Below are 21,420 nucleotides of genomic sequence, written 5' to 3' on the forward strand. Positions count from 1 at the left end.
GAGATTCCTCTAGAAAATCTAATGGATGAAACGTAGATTGTGGGAAAAGGTCAGCCACACACCAAGGAACATCGGAATCAATGTCCAAGGCTCTGCAAGCTTTAGAAGGGGATCCGGTAGATTGTCAGAATAGGTCTAGGAAACTAGTAACAAGAATTGTCAACTGGTAATAGGAAATTGTCAAGAAAATCAATAGTGATATCTTGCCGCAAAATGATTCAAATGTGATGCAGTCTGGAAACAAGATAGATGATCAAGTCTTCAAGTAGAATCCAATTCCATAGGATCGAATAAGCCAAAAATGGGACACACTGAAAGAAAATGTTTTCGGTTGATACAAGATTTCTATGAACCGGGGATGCTCCTACATTAGACATCTAGGGTTATTGAGAAAGTGAGCCTCTCACTTTGCTAAGGTTAGAGGAAAACCAAGGCGGTCTACCTCTTCTTGAGAAATCCAAGATGAATCTTTAACTGGTATGTCCTTCCACTTCACAAGATACTCCTTATACTGACTGCTCCGAGTACTTTGCCCAATCCTACAGTCCAAAATTTCTTCAATCTGATCCGGTTCCTTCTGAGGCAACTCTTTCTCCAAGTCTACAATATTGTCCTCGCTGAATTTTGGTTCATGATACTCATGAAGATATGTAATGTTAAACATAGGTCAAATACTCAGACTATCCGGTAACTCTACTTCATAAGCATTTCTAGAACTAAACTTCCTCAAAATCCTGCAAGGTCCAAACTTCTTCATCTGTAATTTGTTATAAGTTCCCATTGTGAATCTCTCTTTTCTTAGATATACCATCACTTCATTGCCAAATTAAAATTCCTTATGTCTCCTCTTCTCATCTTCTTTCTCCTTATACTTGTTGTTCATGTCTTCCAAATGCTTCTTAACTTGAATATCTAATGCTGCCATGTGATTTGCAAAATCTTCTACTTCTCAACTTCTCTAGTTTTCACTGCTAATATCCCTTAATTCTAATATACCTCTAGGATGAACTTCGGTAACTATCTCAAAAGGTGTTCTTCTAGTACTTCTATTCACTAAATTATTGTAGGCAAAATCTTCTTGTGCAAGAATCAAATCCCAACTTTTGGTTTTATCTCAAACCAAACATCTCAAAAAATTTCCCAAGCTCTGGTTAACTACTCTTGTCTGTCTGTGGATGAAAAGTAGAACTAAACTTCAAATCTTTCTTCATCTTCTTCCAAAGTGTTCTCCAAAAATAGCCAACAAACTTAGTGTCTCTTTCTGAAACTATGCTCTTAGGTAATCCATGCAATCTTAACACTTTCTTGAAACTAGGTCTGCTACATGCAATGCATTTGATGTCTTCTTACAAAGTATGAAATGAGTCATCTTGAAGAATCTATCCACTACCACAAATATAGAATCATTCCCTCTTGGTGTCTTAGGCAATCCAAGTACAAAATCCATGCTTATATCCTCCCAAGGTCTTACCAGTACTGTCAAAGGTTTATACAATCCCACATTTTGACTACTACCCTTTGCAACTTGACAAACTCTACAACTTTGCACATATCTCTTAACATTATTATGAATCTGGGGCCAAAAGTACTACTCACTCACCAATGCTACTATTTTGTCAATGCCAAAATATCCATCTAGTCCTCCACTGTGTTTCTCTGTTATCAAATTCTCCCTCGTAAAACTCTTAGGTATGCACAATCAAACTCCTCTCAATAACATCTCATCCTCAATGAAGTAATCCAACCACTTGCTTCTATCTACCATAACCAGTTCTCTACATGCTTTCTAAGGTTTTGCAAAAATCCGGGTCATCATCATACAAGTTCTTTAAATCTTCAAATCCTAATAGTGTCACTCTCATCTCTATCAGCAAATTCCTTCTCCTACTCCTACTCAATTCATCAAAAACTTTGTTAGATTTCCCACTTCTATGATTCAACACAAAGGTGTAACTCTACAAGAATTCTACCCATCTCATATGTCTTTGATTCAACTTACTCTGATTGTTCAAATACTGCAAAGCTTGATGATCTATATACAACAAAAACTCCTTAGGAAACAAGTAATGTCTCCACTTCTTCAAGGATTGAAATATGGCATAAAACTCTTGATCATACACTAAATATCTCCTCTGAGTATCATTTAATTTCTCACTGAAATAAGATACTGTTCTCCCTTCTTGACTCAAGATTGCTCCTATTGTTGTTCCACTTGCATCACAATTCACTTGAAATACTTTGTTGAAATCTGGTAAAGCCAACAGAGGCTGCTCACTCACTTTCTGCTTCAACAGTTCAAAACTTTTGTTTTCTGTAGTGGTCCACTTGAATTCCTTCTAATCTCTTCTCATGGTCTCAGTCATAGGGTTACAAACTGAACTAAATTTTTTGATAAACTTCCAGTAAAAACTAGCCAATCCATGAAATGTTCTTACCTCTTCTATTCTTTCTGTTGTAGGCCATTCAATAATTGCTTTCACTTTCTTAGGGTCTATCTTCAAACCATGCTTAGATATCACAAATCCCAAATAGATTAACTCATCCTTCATGAAAGTACACTTCTTAATATTGATCAACAACTTCTCTTCTCTCAACATCTACAAAACTTGCCTTAACTTCAACAAATGCTCCTCTTTTGTCTTACTGAAAAATTAGAATGTCATCCAAATACATAATAACAAACTTATCCATGAATTTGTACAATACCTCATTCATCAGTCTCATGAAAGTACTCGGTGCATTAGTCAATCGAAAAGGAATCACCAACGATTCATACAGTCCTTCATTTGTCTTAAATGTTGTCTTCCACTCATCACCTTCTCTGATCCTAATATGATGATATCCACTCTTCAAATCTATCTTTGTAAAGTATTTTTCTCCACTCAAACAATCCATTATGTCATCCATCCTAGGGAAAGGAAACCAATATTTCACTATGATCTTATTTATTGCTCTGGAGTCACTACACATTCTCCACTCTCCATTCTTCTTAGGTGCTAATATTGATGGTACTGCACAAGGGCTCATACTTTCCCTGATCAAACCTTTCTTCAACAATTCCTACACTTGTCTATTCAGTTCTTCATTCTTTGCTGGTGTCAACCGGTGTGCAACTTTGTTAGGAGAACTAGTTGCAAGAACCAAGTCCATGCAATGACTAATACTTATCATAGGTGGCAGTCCATCAGGTACATTATCTAAAATGATGTCTTCATATTTTGTCAGCAAATCTTTTATCTCTTCTAGTTGTTCTCCTTCTGGTTCCAATTTCTCAATCTTCTTAGGAATTAAGGCAAAATACACATTCTCATGTCTCAATCCATCTAGGAATTTACTTCCATCTACCAAATAGATTCTAGAATTCATACAAACTTCATTATTCAAAGGTTCCTCCAAAGGCAACAAGGTTTGCTTCATCCCATTGGCCACAATAGTGTATGCATTCTTCCTCCCATTATGTACTATCTGTCTATCAAACTGACAAGGTCTACCCAACAAAAGATGACAAATATTCATAGGCATAATATCACACAAGACTTCATCATGATAATTCCCAATTTTACCAAACATTGCTCATTTACTAACAACTTATGTTCATCTTGAATCCATACTATCTGATAAGGCTTAGGGTGTTTCAATCTCTCCAATTTCAACTTATTCACCATCTCTTCTAAAACAAGATTATTTGAGCTACCACTATCAATAACAACATTACAACACTTACCAGATACATTACATCTGGTCTTGAACAGATTCTTCCTCTACAAGGGCTCTTCATCTCCTCTAGTATGACACACAGCTCTCCTCATCACCAATAGTTCTCCATCTTTTGGTTTTTTGTTTGATCTGGTGGGGTTTTCTTCCACTATCGATGCTCTTATGGTATTCTCTATCTTCTTACACTTGAATGCACAATGTCCTTCTCCTCCACACTTATAGAAAGTTCCTCTAAATGTTCTCTTGTCTTGTCTCCCAAAATTTTCATTCCGATAACCATCTGGTTCTCTCCTTTGGTAGAAATTTATATCATCCTTCTATTATGAATTACCTTCTTTGTTCACTTGCTTGTCCTTGTTCTGATCTATATAAGCTCCTCTACCTACGGTATATGCTCTTCCTCCTTGAATCTTCCTTTGGTAAACCTTCCACCTCTGCCTCTCAGCCTCTGCTCATGTCTTTTGTTTAACTTCTCTTCTTCATTTAGGGCATACTGGTAAGCCTCTTCTACACTCTCCAATTTGATAAAACTAAGTTCATCTTGTATAGACATCCACAATCCATTCAAATATCTTGCAACTTGTTCAACTTCATCATCAACATGTTTGGATCTGACACTTGTAAATGTTTCTGTTTACTCCTTCACACTAGATTCCTTCTGTCTCAAATTTTGCAACTTCCATATCAGATTCACTTGATAATCAGCTAGCATAAACTTTTATTTCAACTTAGCAATAACCTGATCCCATTTCTTAATACTCTCTTTGACTCTTCTTTATCTATCAGCTTGCAAATGATCCCCCCAAAGAGATGCATGACCTTTCAACTGGATACATGCATATTTCACCTTCCTCTCTTCTGTAGTGCTTTCAAAATCAAAATAATTCTCCATCTCTGAGATCCAATCCATCAATTTGTCTGAATATAACTTCCCATCATATTATGTTTTGGTAAAAAGAGGTTTAGTATTCACCCTACTCAAAACCTCAAAAACATTTCCTCATCTAGATCAGCCACCAGTGGGTTTTCTTGTTTTGTCGGGGCTTCTTCTCCTTCATCTTCACTTACATCTTCAATATGTTGGCCTCTTTTTTGAGCTGTCTGTAGGGCTTCCAACTGGGCTGATATACCTCACAACATCTCCATCACAATAGGGTTTTCATTCCCACGTGCTCCACCATTCCTAGCTCATCTTTGTGCCATCGTTCATGTCGATCCTCTGCAGCTATAGGTTGGATCTGCAATCCACCACCCTACAAAAAAAAGTTTAGGACATGCAACCTCCAGAATAAAAATTCACTTTGATACCACTTGAAGCAGTCACCGGTGAGGAGGGACCTCAAAGAGATCAATCTGGTCTGGTCAGGAAGATTAAACACAACAGAAACACAAAGATATGATGGATGCAATGTATAACAAATTTTTTTATTTCATTAAAATTTATTACAACCAACCAGTAACAATTGAGTTACATCATAACTGGCTCACAGGCCTGGTAGAACATACAAAATAGGTCACAATTGGGACCTTGAATCATAAGATCCATCTTCTACACATAGTCTCCTTACTTGATTATTTGATTGGTTACATTCTAATGTGCAATTACAATTATATATATTGATCCAAAGGATCCAGTCAGCCCAAAAAGGATCAAGACCCGAAGAACAAGATCTAACATGTAAAATAACAAGGTTGGCCTCTCCCAAGATATTCCTCTAGAAAATCCAAAGGATGAAATGTAGATCATGGGAAAAGATCAGCAACATTCCAAGGAACATTGGAATCAATGCCCAAGGCAACATAAGCTTCGAAAGGGGTTTTGGTAGATCACTAGAATAGGTCCAGACAACTAGTAACAAGAATTGTCAAGTGGTAACAGGAAACTGTCAAGGAAACCGATAGCGATATCTTGCCAGAAAATGATCCAAATGTGATGTGGTCTAGAAATAAGAAAAATGATCAAGTCTTCAAGTAGAATCCAACTCCATAGGATCCGGTGAGCCAGAATTGGGACACACAGATAGAAAAGATGAAACTGCAAACAGAAAGAAAAACAGAAAGAAAATGTTTTTGGTTGATGCAAGATTGCTATGAGTTGTGGATGCTCCTGCATCATAAATGCAACAAATGCTCCTCTTTTGTCTTACTAAAAATTAGAATGTCATCCAAATATACAATAACAAACTTACCCAAGAATTTCTTCAATACCTCATTCATCAATCTCATGAAAGTACTTAGTACATTAGTCAATTCAAAAGGCATCACCAACCATTCATACAATCCTTCATTTGTCTTGAATGATGTCTATCACTCATTCCCTTCTCTGATTCGAATCTGATGATATCCACTCTTCGAGTCTATCTTTGTGTAATATTTGGCTCCACTCAAACAATCTATTATGTCATCCATCCTAGGTAAGGGAAACCTATATTTCACTATGATCTTGTTTATTTCTCTGGAATCGGTACACATCCTCCATACTCCATTCTTCTTAGGTGCTATTATTGTTGGTATTGCACAAGGACTCAGAGTTTCTTTGATCAAACCTTTCTTCAACAATTCCTACACTTGTATATTCAACTCTTCATTCTCTGCTAGTGTCATTTAGTGTTCATCTTTGTTAGGAAAACTAGCTCTGGGAATCAGGTCCATGCAATGATTGATACTCCTTATAGGTGGCAATCCATTAGGTACATTATCTAAAATGATATCTTCATACTTTGTCAGCAACTTCTTTATCTCCTCTGGTTGTTCTTCTTCATGCTTCAGGCTCTCAGTTTTCTTAGGAACTAAGGCAAAACACACATTCTCATGTCTCATTCCATACAGGAATTTACTTCTATCCACTAAATAGTTTATAACTTCATACAAAATTCACTCTTCAGGGGCTCTTCCAAGGGTAACAAGGTTTGTTTCATCCCATTCACTATAATAGTGTATATGTTCTTTCTCCCATCATGCATCGCCTGTCTGTCAAACTATCAAGGTCCACCCAACAAAAATGTGACAAATATCAATAGGCATAATATCACACAGAAATTCATCATGATAATTGATGATTTTCAATCTCACGAAGTATTTCTTAGTTACTAACAACTTATTATCATCCTAAATCCATGCTATCTGATATGGCTTAGGGTGTTTCAATCTTTTCAACTCCAATTTATTCACATTTATTCTGAAACAAGATTATCTGAACTACCACTATCAGTGATTACTTTGCAACACTTACCGGATACCTTCCACCTGGTCCTAAACAAATTCCTCCTCTACAAAGGCTCTTCATCTTCTCCGGTATGACATAGGGCTCTCCCCATCAACAATTCTCCATCTTCTAGTTTGTTAGCTAATCCGGTGGGGATTTCTTCTACTAATGTTGTTCTCCCTATGTTCTCCATCTTGTTACATATGAAAGAACGATGTCCTTCTCCTCCACACTTACAACAAGTTCCTTTAAACACTCTCTTTTCTTGTCTTCTGTCATCTTTTCCAAGGCCTTCATTCCGATAACCATCAGGTTCTCTTCTCTGGTAGAAATTTATGTCATCCTTTTGGTATGAACTACCATCTTTTCTTACTTCTTTGTCCTCATTTTGATCTGTATAGGGTCCTCTTCCTCTAGAATATCCTCTTCCTCTTGGAAATCTTCCTTAGAAAAAACCTTCCACCTCTACCTCTCTATCTCTGTTCATGTCTTTTGTTCAACTTGTCTTATTCTTTCAAGGCATATTGGTAGGCTTCTTCAACACTCTGCAACTTAATCTAACTAAGTTCATTTTGTATAGACATCCACAATCCATTCAAATATCTTTCAACTTCTTCAACCTCATCATCGATATGTCCAAATTTGATGTTCACCTTATAGAATGCTTTGGTATACTCCTTCACACTAGATTCCTTCTGCTTCAAGTTCTGCAACTTTCGGAATAGGTTCACTTGATAATTAGCTAGCATAAACTTTGATTTTAACATAGCAACCATCCACTCCCATGATTTGATCTTCTCTTTACCTCTTCTTTGTCTATCAACTTGCAAATGGTCCCACCAAAGAGATGCATGACCTTTCAACTGGGTATAGGCATAATTCACCTTTCTTTCTTCTACGGTGCTTTGAAAATCAAAATAATTTTCCATTTCTAAAATCCAATCCATTAATTCATTTGAATCCAACCTACCATCATACTCTGGTGGGGTAAAATGTGGTTTAGTTTTTTCTCTACTCAAAACCCTCAAGAACCTCTCTTCATCTAGATCAACTGCCAGTGGGTTTGCTACTTGTTCTGCCAATGCTTCTTCTTCTTCATCTTTGCTCACATCTTCAATATATCGGCCTCTTATCTAAGCTATCTCAATGGCTTCCAACTGGGTTGCAATTCCTCTCAACATTTCCATCACGGCAGGACCTGCATTCCCACATGCTCCACCATTCCTATTTCCTCTCCGTGCCATCTTCATTCCATTCCTCTATAGCTGTAGGTCGGATCCACAATTTGCCACCCTATAACAAAATTCTCATTATAACGCAATCTCTAGAATGAAATCTTGCTTTGATACCACTTGGTGTAGCCACCAGTTAGGAGGCACCTCAAGAGATCAATCCGGATTGGGAAACAAGAGTAAACACAATGGAAACAAGAGGATATGATGGACACAATGCAGAATTGAATAAATTGGATCATGAAATTTTTTTACAAGAAACCAATAATATCTAGACTATAATATTCATCTCACTGTCCTACTACAAACATGCTTAATTACAAAACAAGTCACTTTCGGACCTCTAAATCTCAAGGTCTATCTACTATGTTCTATTTGACTGATTTATAATGCTCAATTACAATGATTAATATGATCCAAGGAGATCCGATCAGTCCAAAAGGGATCAAATTCCAAAGAACAAGATCAAACGTGTAAACCAACAGGTCGGCCTCCACCAAAGAGATTCCTCTGGAAAATCCAAAGGATGAAGTGCAGATAAAAGGGAAGGTCGATTAAATGCTAAGGGACACTAGAATCAATAGGCTAAGGCTTTGAAAGTTACAGAAAGGATCTGCAAGATTCTCTAATAGGAAAATAGGTTTAGGCGGTTCTAGTGTCCAAAGCCAGAAACTGTCTTAGAATCCAGAAGTGATAACTTGACGAAAAATGATCCAAATGTCTTCAATAAAAATCCAACTCCACAAGATCTGGTGAGAAAATACAAGAAAATGCAAAAAGAAATGTTGAAAATTCAAAATAGAAAACAAACTGAAAAGAAATGTTTTTGGTAGATGCAATATTTCCAAGAACTGGGGTGTTAGAATCAGGGATCACTAAGAGGGAGGGTGAATCAATGATCTTTTGATAATCAAATTCACAAACTTATTATTTATCCATCAGTTAGCAATGTATAAAACTAAAGAACGTAAGCAAGCAATAAATAAACCACAAATCTACAACACTGGAATTTTTATGTGGAAACCTGGAAAGGGAAAAACCATAGTGGGGCTAGAACCCACAATATTCATATACTATAGCTAGGAGTACATAAATATTACATAGATGGGGAATGCACTTGCATTTAGGATCACTGCCTAGAGCTCACAACTCAATTATAATGACCCGTAAGTCTACAACCTTCAGGGAAGTCTCATTGACTTATAATTTAGTTATAATGAAAAAATATAATTAAAGAACTCTGAAATAGCATTTGACAATGCAAGAATGAGTTTTGGTTAAGCACAAGATCTCTTACTATACTCACCCTACAATACTCTTTGTTTCTGTCTCAGTCAGCTACCAAATCACCTAGAAATCAAGAGCGCACATGAAAGTGCGCTCAATCGCACCAAAATGGATCACCACAATAATAGTACACTAAAAACCAATCACCAATTCAATCTTATATATCTGGTCATATCAAAAATAATCTCCTCCAAGTCGGCTATCAAAACTATAACATTTAGCTTCAAGTCGACATCAAACTCTAACAAGACATAACACTAGACCAAAACAATTTTCCAAAATTCTTCACCAATGTTGGCCTCATCATTTACACCTCAAACTTACTTACCAAAAACACCGCAATCACCGAAAATATTATGGGACCAAAACTGTACTGGAATAATCTTGATTTACTAGTTAACTCCTACTTCTATGTAAGAGGAATCATGACCACCTGATCGAATCTCCGAAGAGTTTCCATCAATGATAGCCCTAAATCATGAATCAAGCATCAAAAATCACCGGATGAGTGTCAATTGCCAACAATCTCCCCCTTTGGCATTGATGGCAACACCTGTAAAAAGTGGCTAAGTGTTGAAACCTGTATATCAGATCAAGAATGAAAGAAATCCAAGTCTCTCCCTTAGATCAATAACCAAAACTATTGAACATGATGTACCACTGAGAGGGGGGTGAATCACTGGTTCCTAAGAAATCTTTACCTTTTAAACCAATCTTTAAGTACCAGTTAACAACCTAAGCACTAAGAAAAAAAACCGGTAAGATATGAGAGGATATCAAAAAGGAAAACACATAAATACACAACTCACAACACTAGATGTACGAGGAAAACCCAATATGGGAAAAACCTCATTGAGAAATGTTGCTAGAGTCTACTGCTCTAATCCAGCCTCACAATAAAACAATGGATTACAATGATTTAGGGAACCAACCCAAGGAGAACCAACCCTTACTGATTTAGGGCACCAACCCCTACACCAAGCACCAACTCAATGTAATACAATGAATTACAACTTAATGCAATGATAGCATCTTGTTTCAAATGAGTTTTGCAACACTTGATTAACTGATGTCTGTCGGTTACCAACCTCCTCTATTTCACTGATTCTTCCACTGTCGGTTATCAGATTGCTCTCTCTAATCACTTATCGGTTACTCTTTGCCTTTCTTCTCTTTCTCTGAACCTCACCCTATACAGTACCACACTTGGATGCCTTCCTAACCTTTCAATCCCTACCAGTATGCTTGAATGTTAGGACTATAACAATTCACCGATTACTCTGTCTCTTCCGGTTAGAACCTCTCACCGGTTCAGCCTACTAACACTCAGACACTCTGATGTCTATACAAGATGAACTCGGTTTGATCAAATTAGAGATTCTCGAAGAGGCTTACCAGTATTCCTTAAAGGTAGAAGAGAAGTTAAACAAAAGACATGAGCAAAGGCAGAGAGGCAGAGGTGGAAGGTTTAGCGGAGGAAGATTTCAAGGAGGAGGAGAATATACCGGAGGTAGAGGAACTTGTGTAGATTAGAACAAGGACCAAGAAGTAAACAAAGAAGGTAATTCATACTAAAAGGATGATATTAATTTCTACCAGAGGAGAGAACCAGATGGTTACTAAAATGATAATTTTGGGAGACAAGACAAGAGAATAGTTTGAGGAACTTGCTATAAGTCTGGAGGAGAAGGACATCATGCATTTGAGTGTAAGAAGAAAAAGAATACCAGAAGAGTAGTAGTGGTGGAAGAAAACCACACTGGATCAGACAACAAACTAGAAGATGGAGAACTATTGCTGATGAGGAGAGCTTTGTGTCATACCGGAGGAGATGAAGAGCCCTTATAGAGGAAGAATTTTTTCAAGACCAGATGTAAGGTATCTAGTAAGTGTTGTAAAGTTTTTATTGATAGTGGTAGTTTAGATAATCTTGTTTTAAAAGAGATGGTGAATAAGGAGCACCAACCCCTAATAATTTAGGGCACCAACCCAAGGAGGACCAACCCCTACACCAAGAACCAACTTAGTGTAATGCAATGAATTACAACTTAATGCAATGATAGCATCTTGTTGTAAATGAGTTCTACAACCTGATTAATAGATGTCTATCAGTTACCAACCTCCTCTATTTCACTGATTCTTCCACTGTCGGTTATCAAATTTCTCTCTGTGGTCACTTACTGGTTACTCTCTACCTTTCTTCTCTTTCTCTGAACCTCACTCTGCATTGTACCACACTTGGATGCCTTCCTAACCTTTCAATTCCTACCGATATGATTGACTGTTAAGACTATAATAGTTCATTGGTTACTCTGTCTCTATCGGTTAGAAACTCTCACCGGTTTAGCCTACTAACACTTAGACACTCTGATTTTTAGTGAGATATTTCTCAAATTGACTTCTCTCTACTTGCTCAAAAAATCACACTTCTCACCACTGGGACTCAACATCAATCCTCTTCAATATCAAGTTCACATATTTATATTTGAATGTTCTCACCAAAAGCAACATTCAAATGGTGGCATGCTAGGGTTTTCCTCCACCAACTCAATTTGTATCAAATCTAATCGGATCTACTTTTCTGGAATGATGATCTACATCACATCAATTAGCAATGCCATATGATTTCCTTCCAATACATATTTTCTATTTTTAGATGTTTGCAATATGCTATTTGACCTTTCTTTGTACATCACCATTAATGCTTCAGTTGTTTCCTTTGACTAGTGACAACAAGGATCAAATTGTCCTACAAGATCATATCAATCATCTTGCCTCTCTGTCTTCCTCAAGACACAACATCTTGCCATCGTCCCATGATTTGGGGGTTCTTCATTAATGTTGACCTACTCATCAACTACCACATTAATGAACACTTCACTGACCTCTACGTGCTCGCCACTTGGTGTCCACCTATCATCCTTGCCGATGTCCACCTATGCCTAGACTGCAAATTCGGTTTGGCATAATCTTCAAACTGTTATGTTGGTTTGACATCCTTCACCGACCAAGACTCTCTACCGGTTCAATTCACCTTATCAGTATAACCTAACCTCACTGGTGGATCTTCATACCTGCTAACCTCTTCTCTATCAGTGGATCAAGTTGATCTGCCATCAAACAGACTAGTCCATCCACTAAGTCCATTTACCGGTTGCATTAAACTTCTCTTTGTATATCGGTGATCACATCCCTCTATTCTTCTTTTCTTTCTTGTCGGTGGTCCTTCTTTACCGGTAGATGTAGTGTATCAGTAACATACCTTTTCTGTCTACTTACACACTCCATCCTTCATACTGGTCACCACTACTTACTCACTGATGACCATTCCATACCAGTTGACATCAATGACAACCTAATGCCAACAATCTCCCCATTTGGAATTGATGTCAACACACCTATGTCTCCACACCAATAGATTTCCCCCCCTTTGACACAATGATAAAGGGTCAAGGTATTTTACTAGCCAATTTATTCTCCCTCTTTGATTCATACTTAATCGGTTAGACTATGGGTACTCCCCCTTAGTCAAATCTCCTCTTTGTGATTACAACCAGTACTAAGACATACAATCTTGAACTCTCCCTATGATCAGCATGTGGTTCAAGAGATATAGATATTGATATGAACTCCCCTCAAACCATATATCTCCTTACAAACTTAAGTGCATGAGGCAGGTGACACAACTCCCAACTTGTGTCTCAAGTACTCAAAAGTGCTTACTGGTAATGGTTTGATGAAGATGTATGCTACTTGTTCTCCTATAGGGACATATTTCATCATGACTTCTTGTCCTTCAACCTTCTCACTGAGAAACTTATACTTGATGGCTATATGCTTTATCCTTGAATTCATCATCGAGTTCTTGGATATGTTGATGGGACTTGAATTGTAACACCGGATGGGAATAGGATCAAATATGTCCACCTGTATGTCCTTGAGGTTATGCTTCATAAAAAGCACCTGAGAGTAGCATGTGGCAAAAGCAATGTATTATGCTTCAATAGTTGATAGGGAGACTGAATCCTGCTTTTTTCTATGCCATGAGACCAACTGGTCACCTAGGAAGAATGCACCACCACTTATGCTCTTCTGCTTGTCAATGCAACCTACCCAATCAGCATTAGTATATGCTTCCAAGATGAATTCTCCTTGTTCAGGGTACCATATTCCATAATTGAGTGTTCCCTACAAGTACCTAAAAATTCTGCTGACTGCATTCATATGTGACTGCTTAGGTGTTGCTTGAAATCTAGCCACCATACACACTGCCTGCACTATATCCATTTTAGAAGCAGTAAGATACAATAAATTGCCAATCATGGATCTATACAAGGTCTGATCCACTACCGGTGACTCGTCATTCTTTCTTAGTTTTCATTCGGTCACCATGGGGGTACTCACCGATTTGCAGTTTTCCATTTGAAACTTCTTTAGCATGTCATTTGCATACTTGGTTTGTGAGATGAAGATTCCCTTATCTAGCTATAATATCTACAAACCAAGAAAGGTATGCCAACTCTCCAAGCATTGACATGTCAGATTCTAACTGCATTTGATCAACAAAATCTCTACAAAGAGTGTCCTTGTTTCCTCCAAAAATGATGTCATCTACATACACAACCACAATGATCATGTGGTTTCCATCTGCCTTGATGTATAGATTGTTGTCAGTACTCCCCTTTTTGAAGCCTTGCTCCTTTAGGTACTTATCTAGCCTTGAATACCATTCTCTAGGAGCCTGCTTTCAACCATACAAGGCTTTCTTCAACTGACACACAAAGGTTTCATCATCATGTAACAGAAACCCTTCTAGTTGCTCCATGTACACTTCTTCCAAATTTCCATTGAGGAAAGAATATTTTACATCCATTTTATATGCCTTATAACCCTTGTAGGGTGAAAAAGATAGAAACATTCTAATTGCTTGTAGTCTAGCTATCGGTGCAAATGTTTCTTCAAAATCAATGCCCTCTACTTGAGAGTAACCCTTGCACACAACTCTAGCTTTATGCCTAACAATTTGACCTTCTTCATTCATCTTGTTCCACTAGACCCATTTGGTGCCAATGATGTTCTTGCCTGCCAGTCTAGGGACTAATTCTCAAGTCTTGTTATTCTCAATCTTCTACAACTCTTCTTCCATGGCATCCATCTATTTATGAATTTTTCTGGCCTCATTGAATGTCTTAGGTTACATTTCAGTCATGAGGCATAAATTGACTTGTTCATCATTTCGCACAATTATTCTTCTAGTTTTCACACCATCACTCTTATTACTTAAAATTTTCTCTTCCTGGTGGTTTTTCTACACATACCTGTTAGGGACCTTATTGGATGCTTCTTCTAGTTCATTGTCTAGCTGAGATTCTTCACCTTCATCACCAGAATCATCATATCGGTTAACTTCTACCTGTCTTCCTTTATGAATATCCTCATCAACTCTCACATGCATACTCTCAATGAGTCTTCTTAGTCTTTTTTTGTAGCATTTGTAGGCCCTATTGTGAGTTGAGAAACCAAGGAAGATCCCTTCATCACTCCTGGAATCAAAACTACCTAAACCATCTATGTCTCTCTTGATAAAATATTTACTTCCAAATACTTTGAATTATCTGACTGATGGTTTTCAGTCATACCACAATTCATAAGGTGTCATATTGTTGTTTGTTCTCAACTGAACTTGGTTCAAAGTATATGTTGCAGTATGAACCGCTTCCTTTCAATACATATCTAGTAAACTTGCCTCATTCAACATGGTTTTGGCCATCTCCTTGACTGTCCTGTTCTTCCTTTCTACCACACCATTTTGTTGTGGTGTCTAGGGGAATGAGTATTGTCTTATGATTCTATGTCTCTCATAGTAATCTTCAAACTTATTTGAGGTGAACTCTCCACCCCGGTTGGATCTTAGGCATTTAAACTTGCATCCACTTTCCTTTTCTACCATCTTCCGGAAGATCTTGAATCTATCAAATGCTTGTGATTTATCCTATAGGAAAGTGACCCATTTCATTCTTGAATAGTCATCAATGAAGAGCATAAAGTATCTCTCACCAAAAAGAGCTCTTGTCCTAGTCAGACCACACAGATCTGTGTCTACAAGTTCAAGTGGTCTTGAGGTGTTGTTTTCTTTTGTCTTGAAGCTCACCTTAGTCTGCTTTCCGTAATCATCAAAAAATGTGCTTACCGGTTTTATGATTGGTGGTATATTTCTCACACAACCCTTTTTTCTTACTGTAACTAGATTATAAAAATTTATGTGGCCTAATATTTTGTGCCACAACCAACTTTCATCCACTTGTCCCAACATGTATTGGGATTCAAAACATTCTTTCAGATTGTATACATTTCCATCTATTCTCTTACCTTCTGCTACAACCTGACTGGTACTCTCCTTCTTTATCTAACCGATACTCTCCTTCTTTATCATTCATAATATATCGTCATTTACCATATATTAAAAAATATTATTCAATTAAAAACTTTTTATATAATAATGGAGTTCTTAGATTCAATGGCACATTCAATCAAAATTTATGATAGAGTCAAAGGTAAATTTATAACCTTTTTCACACATCTGACTTACACTTAGCAAATTGTATTTTAGCCCATCCACATAATATACATCACATGCCTTCAATTTACCATCTATATTCAGAGTACCTTTTCCTTTTATCTTGATGGAGGAATTATCTCCAAATCTTACTGAACCTCCATTCCAATCTTCAAGCTTGATAAATTTCTTTTTATCACCAGTCATGTGGTTGGAACAACCACTGTCTACAACCCACAAGTTTCTTCTTTCTGCATGTAGGGCAATCTACACAATTAGACTTGATACTGCTTTGTCCTTTTCTTTCTCAACCCAAACTGGTTGAGTTTCCTTCTTCTTGTCAACTACAATTTTATGCTCTAGTTTGGCTACCAATTCTTGATCAGGAGTTGTCCTCTTCTGCTTGATTTTCTTGTTCTTACAATGCTTTGCAATATGGCCAAACTCTTGACAATTATAGCATTTCACATTTACATTAAAAGATGAATCTTTAAAACTATTGTAGGACACCTGTTTACTTTTCCTACATTCAAAACTCCTATGACCAGATCCATTACACTGATAATAGACAACATTCATATCTCAGAGTGCATTAAATGAATTTTTACTTGCAAAACTAATAGGGGGCTTGTTCATCAATGCACAATAACCAATTCTATGACCAAACTTATTACATCGGTAATAATAACCATGAAAGTTTGGTACATATTGGTTTGGTTTCCTTGGTCCTGCAAACATTTGTCTCACTAGGGGTCTTCCTTTCATGTTTTTGACTCTAGTGAACCCCTCATGATCAACCTTTGATTTTCTCCTAAGATATGCATTCTGGTACATTGAGTGTGGCCTCAAGTTCATTGATTGAGCATGTCGATTTGTGGGGCGGTTTCTTGCAGCTTCTACATAGGTCTTTTTACTAGTGTCTTTACTTACCGTGAATGTTTTCTTCTCTTCACCTTCACTTGAAGAAGTGAATTGTATCTCCTTATCGGATGTGTCTTTGTTATTTGAACTTTTTCCCTCTTCAAATCTTAAGCCACCAGTATAGTTTGATTACTTTTGTTTGTTCAACATCTTGTCCAAGGCTTTAGTACTACCCTCATACTTGCTCCTCACTTTTAGTTCATCCTTACTCTTTTCAAGCTCCTTTCTGAGCTTCACAATTTCTTCTTCTAGATTTTGATGTACCTTCTCCTTCTTCATCAAATCAGAGGATGTAACTTCACATATCCTCTTGGCTTCTTCCAACTGGAGTTTCAAGTCAGAAATAATTTGATTGGACTCCTCTAGGGATTTCTTCAAGAGATCTTGTTCTTCTATTGTATAAAGCTTGACCTTCTTGAGTTCTCTTCTTGTCTTACTTAATTCCTCAAGTGCACTTATGAGCTCACCTTCTAGATCGATTTCAGCTTCAATGTCTTCTTCTTTGTCATCTTCACCAACTGGTTCATCTAGTGCCATAAAGAGATTAACTTATCTTTCATCCTCATGGCAGTCATCTTGTGATGCACTTTCTTCATCTATGACATCGTCATCCAAGGTATATAAGTTGTTCTACTTTTGGTAGTTTCTTCTTTCATGCCAGTAGACTTTCCTCTCTTTGTCTTGACCAACCGATCTACTAAAATCCTTTGCTCATCTCCACCGGTTTCATTATAGAGATATTTTGTAGCAAAGTGTCCAACTTTACCATAGTTGAAGCATTTGACTGGTAACTTTACTTTATACGTACTGGATCCCCTCTTGATCTTTCTGACAAATTTTTTTACCTTTGCATCCAAGTCTTCATTAGATCCTTTAGGAGCAACCTCTTCCTTGCCCTTTTTGATGGAGTTGAAAGCTTCCTCTTTCCTTGAAGATGCCTCATTGATTGTTCTCATCTCATAAGAAGTTAAGGAGCCAAATAACTCATCCATTGTGAAGGTTTTTCAGATCCTTGGATTCCTCTATAGAAGAGACCTTAGTATCATGCTTAGATGTGAGTGATCTAAGTACCTTCTTGACAATAATTTCATCAACAATTTCCTCTTCAAGTCCTTTGATGGTGTTCACAGTTTCATCTACTCTGTGAAGGTAGTGTGCAATCTTTTCTTCATCTTTCATCTTCAAGCATTGGCCTCTTTGACTTTGGCATCTCCTTCAAATAATCTCTGTAATTTATCCCAAGTCTCCTTGGTGGATGAGCAGTGCATGACCTTGACAAAATAATTATTTGACAGACCACTAAGAATAGCATGTTTAGCCTTTGCATTGTTCTCACACTCCTTAGCATTCAGATATGTGGGAGGAACACTAGGGACAATATACCCATTCTTGACAAACATCCACACATAAAATTCAAGAGAGGAAAGATAGGTCTCCATTCTTATGCTCCAGAAGGAATAATTAGTTCCATCAAACATGGGAGCTTTTGAGGAGGTAGACTCATTTCTTTCCATTGTGTTCTTTGATCAGATATCACCCAAGCTAGAGAAAGCTTTGATCAACTAGGAACCTAATGCTATGATACCAATTTTTGAGAACAATGTACCACTAAGAGGGGGGTGAATCAGTGGTTCCTAAGAAATCTTTACCTTTTAAACCAAGCTTTGAGTACCGGTTAACAACCTAAGCACTAAGAAAACCAACTGGTAAGATACGAGAGGACATCAAAAAGGCAAACACACAAATGCACAACTCACAACACTAGATGTACGAGGAAAACCCAATATGGGAAAAACATCGATGAGAAATGTTGCTGGAGTCTACTACTCCAATCCAGCCTCACAATAAAAAAATGGATTACAATGATTTAGGGCACCAACCCAAGGAGCACCAACTCGGTGTAATACAATGAATTACAACTTAATGAAATGATAACATCTTGTTGCAAATGAATTTTGCAACACTTGATTAACTGATGTCTATCGGTTACCAACCTCCTCTGTTTCACCAATTCTTCCACTATCGATTATCAAATTTCTCTCTCTAATCACTTACCGATTACTCTCTACCTTTCTTCTCTTTCTTTGAACCTCACCTTGCATAGTACCACACTTGGATGCCTTCCTAACCTTTGAATCCCTACTAGTATGCTTGATTGTTAAGACTATAATAGTTCACTAATTACTCTATCTCTATTGGTTAGAAACTCTCACTGGTTCAACCTGCTAACACTCAGATACTTTGCAAACTAACTTCTCTCTGCTTGCTCAGACACTCACACTTCTCACCACTAGAATTTAGCATCAATCCTCTTCAGTCTCGAGCTCACATATTTATAGCTGAATGTTCCCACCAAAAGCAACATTGAAATGGTGGCGTGCTAGGTTTTTCCTCCACCAACTCAATCTGTATCAAATCTAATTGGATCTACATTTTAGGAATGATGATCTGCATCACATCAATTAGCACCGCCATCTCCTTGTCTTCTAATGTGCATTTTCTATTTTTAGACATTTGCAGCATGCTTTTCGGCCTTTCTCTATACATCACCATTAATGCTTTAGTTGTTTCCTTTGACCAGAGACCACAAGGATCAAATGTTCCTGCAGGATCAGATCAATAATCTTACCTCTCTATCTTCCTCAAGTTGCAACATCCTTCCATTGTCACATGATTTGCGGGTTCTTCATTAATGTCGACCTGCTCGTCAACTACCATGTTGATGAACACTTCACCGACCTCTACATGCTCTCCACCTAGTGTCCACCTATGCCCAGACTGCAAAGTCAGTTTGGCATAATCTTTAGACTGCTATGTTGGTTTGACATCCTTCACCAGCCAAGACTCACTACTAGTTTAACTCACCTTACCAGTATAACCTAAGTTCATCGATGGAGCTTCATACCTGCTAACCTCTTCTCTATCGGTGGATCAAGTTGATCTTCCATCAAACATACTGGTCCATCCACTAAGTCCATTTACCAATTGTATTAAACTTATCTTTGTATATTGGTGATCACATCCCTCTATTCTTCTTTTCTTACTTGCTAGTGGTCCTTCTTTACCGGTAGATGTTGCACTTCATGTGTACCAATAATATACATTTTCTATCTACTTACACACTCCATCATTCATACCAGTCACCACTACTTACTCACTAATTACCATTCCATACTGGTTGACATCAATGACAACCTAATGCCAACAAAAACTGTACACTCCATAAACAATCAGCCTATACATTTTTTACCTTATCTCTCCCCCTTTGATAACAATGCCAAAGATAGGGTGTGAAGAAAAATTCCCTATACATATATACACATCGGATAACTATATCTATACATACTTAAGTACATCTACATATGTAGACTTAAAAATCCAAAATAGGTATTCCAACCTGCCCGTAATTTCAACAAAATTGAGACAAAACCATTCAAAACATAAGCATGGAATTCTATGGCATGCAACTCAGCTGGTGTCTTCTAAGTCATATTCTAAATACATTCCATCTTATGGCACACCAAGATGTTTAACTGGGGACCAATTAGGTTATGGAGTTTACCTACCCTTCTCCTCATCTTGTCCTTGTCCTTCTATAAATTATTGATCTATCACATAAGAGTCAAATTTTGACCTTCAACATTTCTAGTCAAGTTTATAGTGGGATCATATGCCTAGGAAATTTTGGCTAACTGACCTCTACAATTATCTATCTGCTTGTCTATTTCAGTAGTAAAATTTATCAAAATTAGACAAGACTTATAAATCTTACTGCCTTCCATTAAGGCGTCATCAATTAATTTTAGTTCTTTGTCAAGCTGGGCCTTATCATTTCCAATCATTTGCAAAAATATTTGTATTTTGGCATCTTTGAATTTCTTCATTGCCTTTCAGGCTGATGCCTTGGTCAAAGAATGAAATTAAGTAGATATATAATTTACAGGTGTTGGAGCTTACTAGATGAACTAGTATCAGCATCAAGTTGTAATTCTGGTACCACCTATTCTAAAACTTTAACTGTTCTATCAATAAGCTTCTTCTCTTTAGTCTCAAATTGTGCTAACTCCTGACTAGCTTGAGGTTGAAGAGAAGAAACAACAATCATTCTCTCAGCCGGAGACATTTGATTAAACGACTTGTCAAAACTGATGTTAAATTGAGGAAAAGTCCCTTGGCTTTGAATTTTGGAAGTGTCGATTTCCATAAAGATTGGAGTTTCTGTTACTTTTTTTTTCCCTTGTCCTAAATATCTTGCTTCTCCTCTTCCTTTTTCTTTGTTTTATCCTATCCATTTTTACCTTTATCCTCTATGGGTGCCTTATGTGCACACTACTTGGTGCACCAACCTCTGTCTCAACTGATTTATCATTTGCCTTATCAGGCTCAACCTCTACTGGATCCAAAACTTGTTGCTCTACAACATCCTGTGTGTCCTCCATCTTTTCTTCATATTTCACTAGAGGGATATTTGACTGAGTGGCTTGTGAATCTACTTCTAAAGA

This window comes from Cryptomeria japonica, chromosome 10 (assembly GCF_030272615.1).
Source record: "Cryptomeria japonica chromosome 10, Sugi_1.0, whole genome shotgun sequence".
Classification (NCBI taxonomy): domain Eukaryota; kingdom Viridiplantae; phylum Streptophyta; class Pinopsida; order Cupressales; family Cupressaceae; genus Cryptomeria; species Cryptomeria japonica.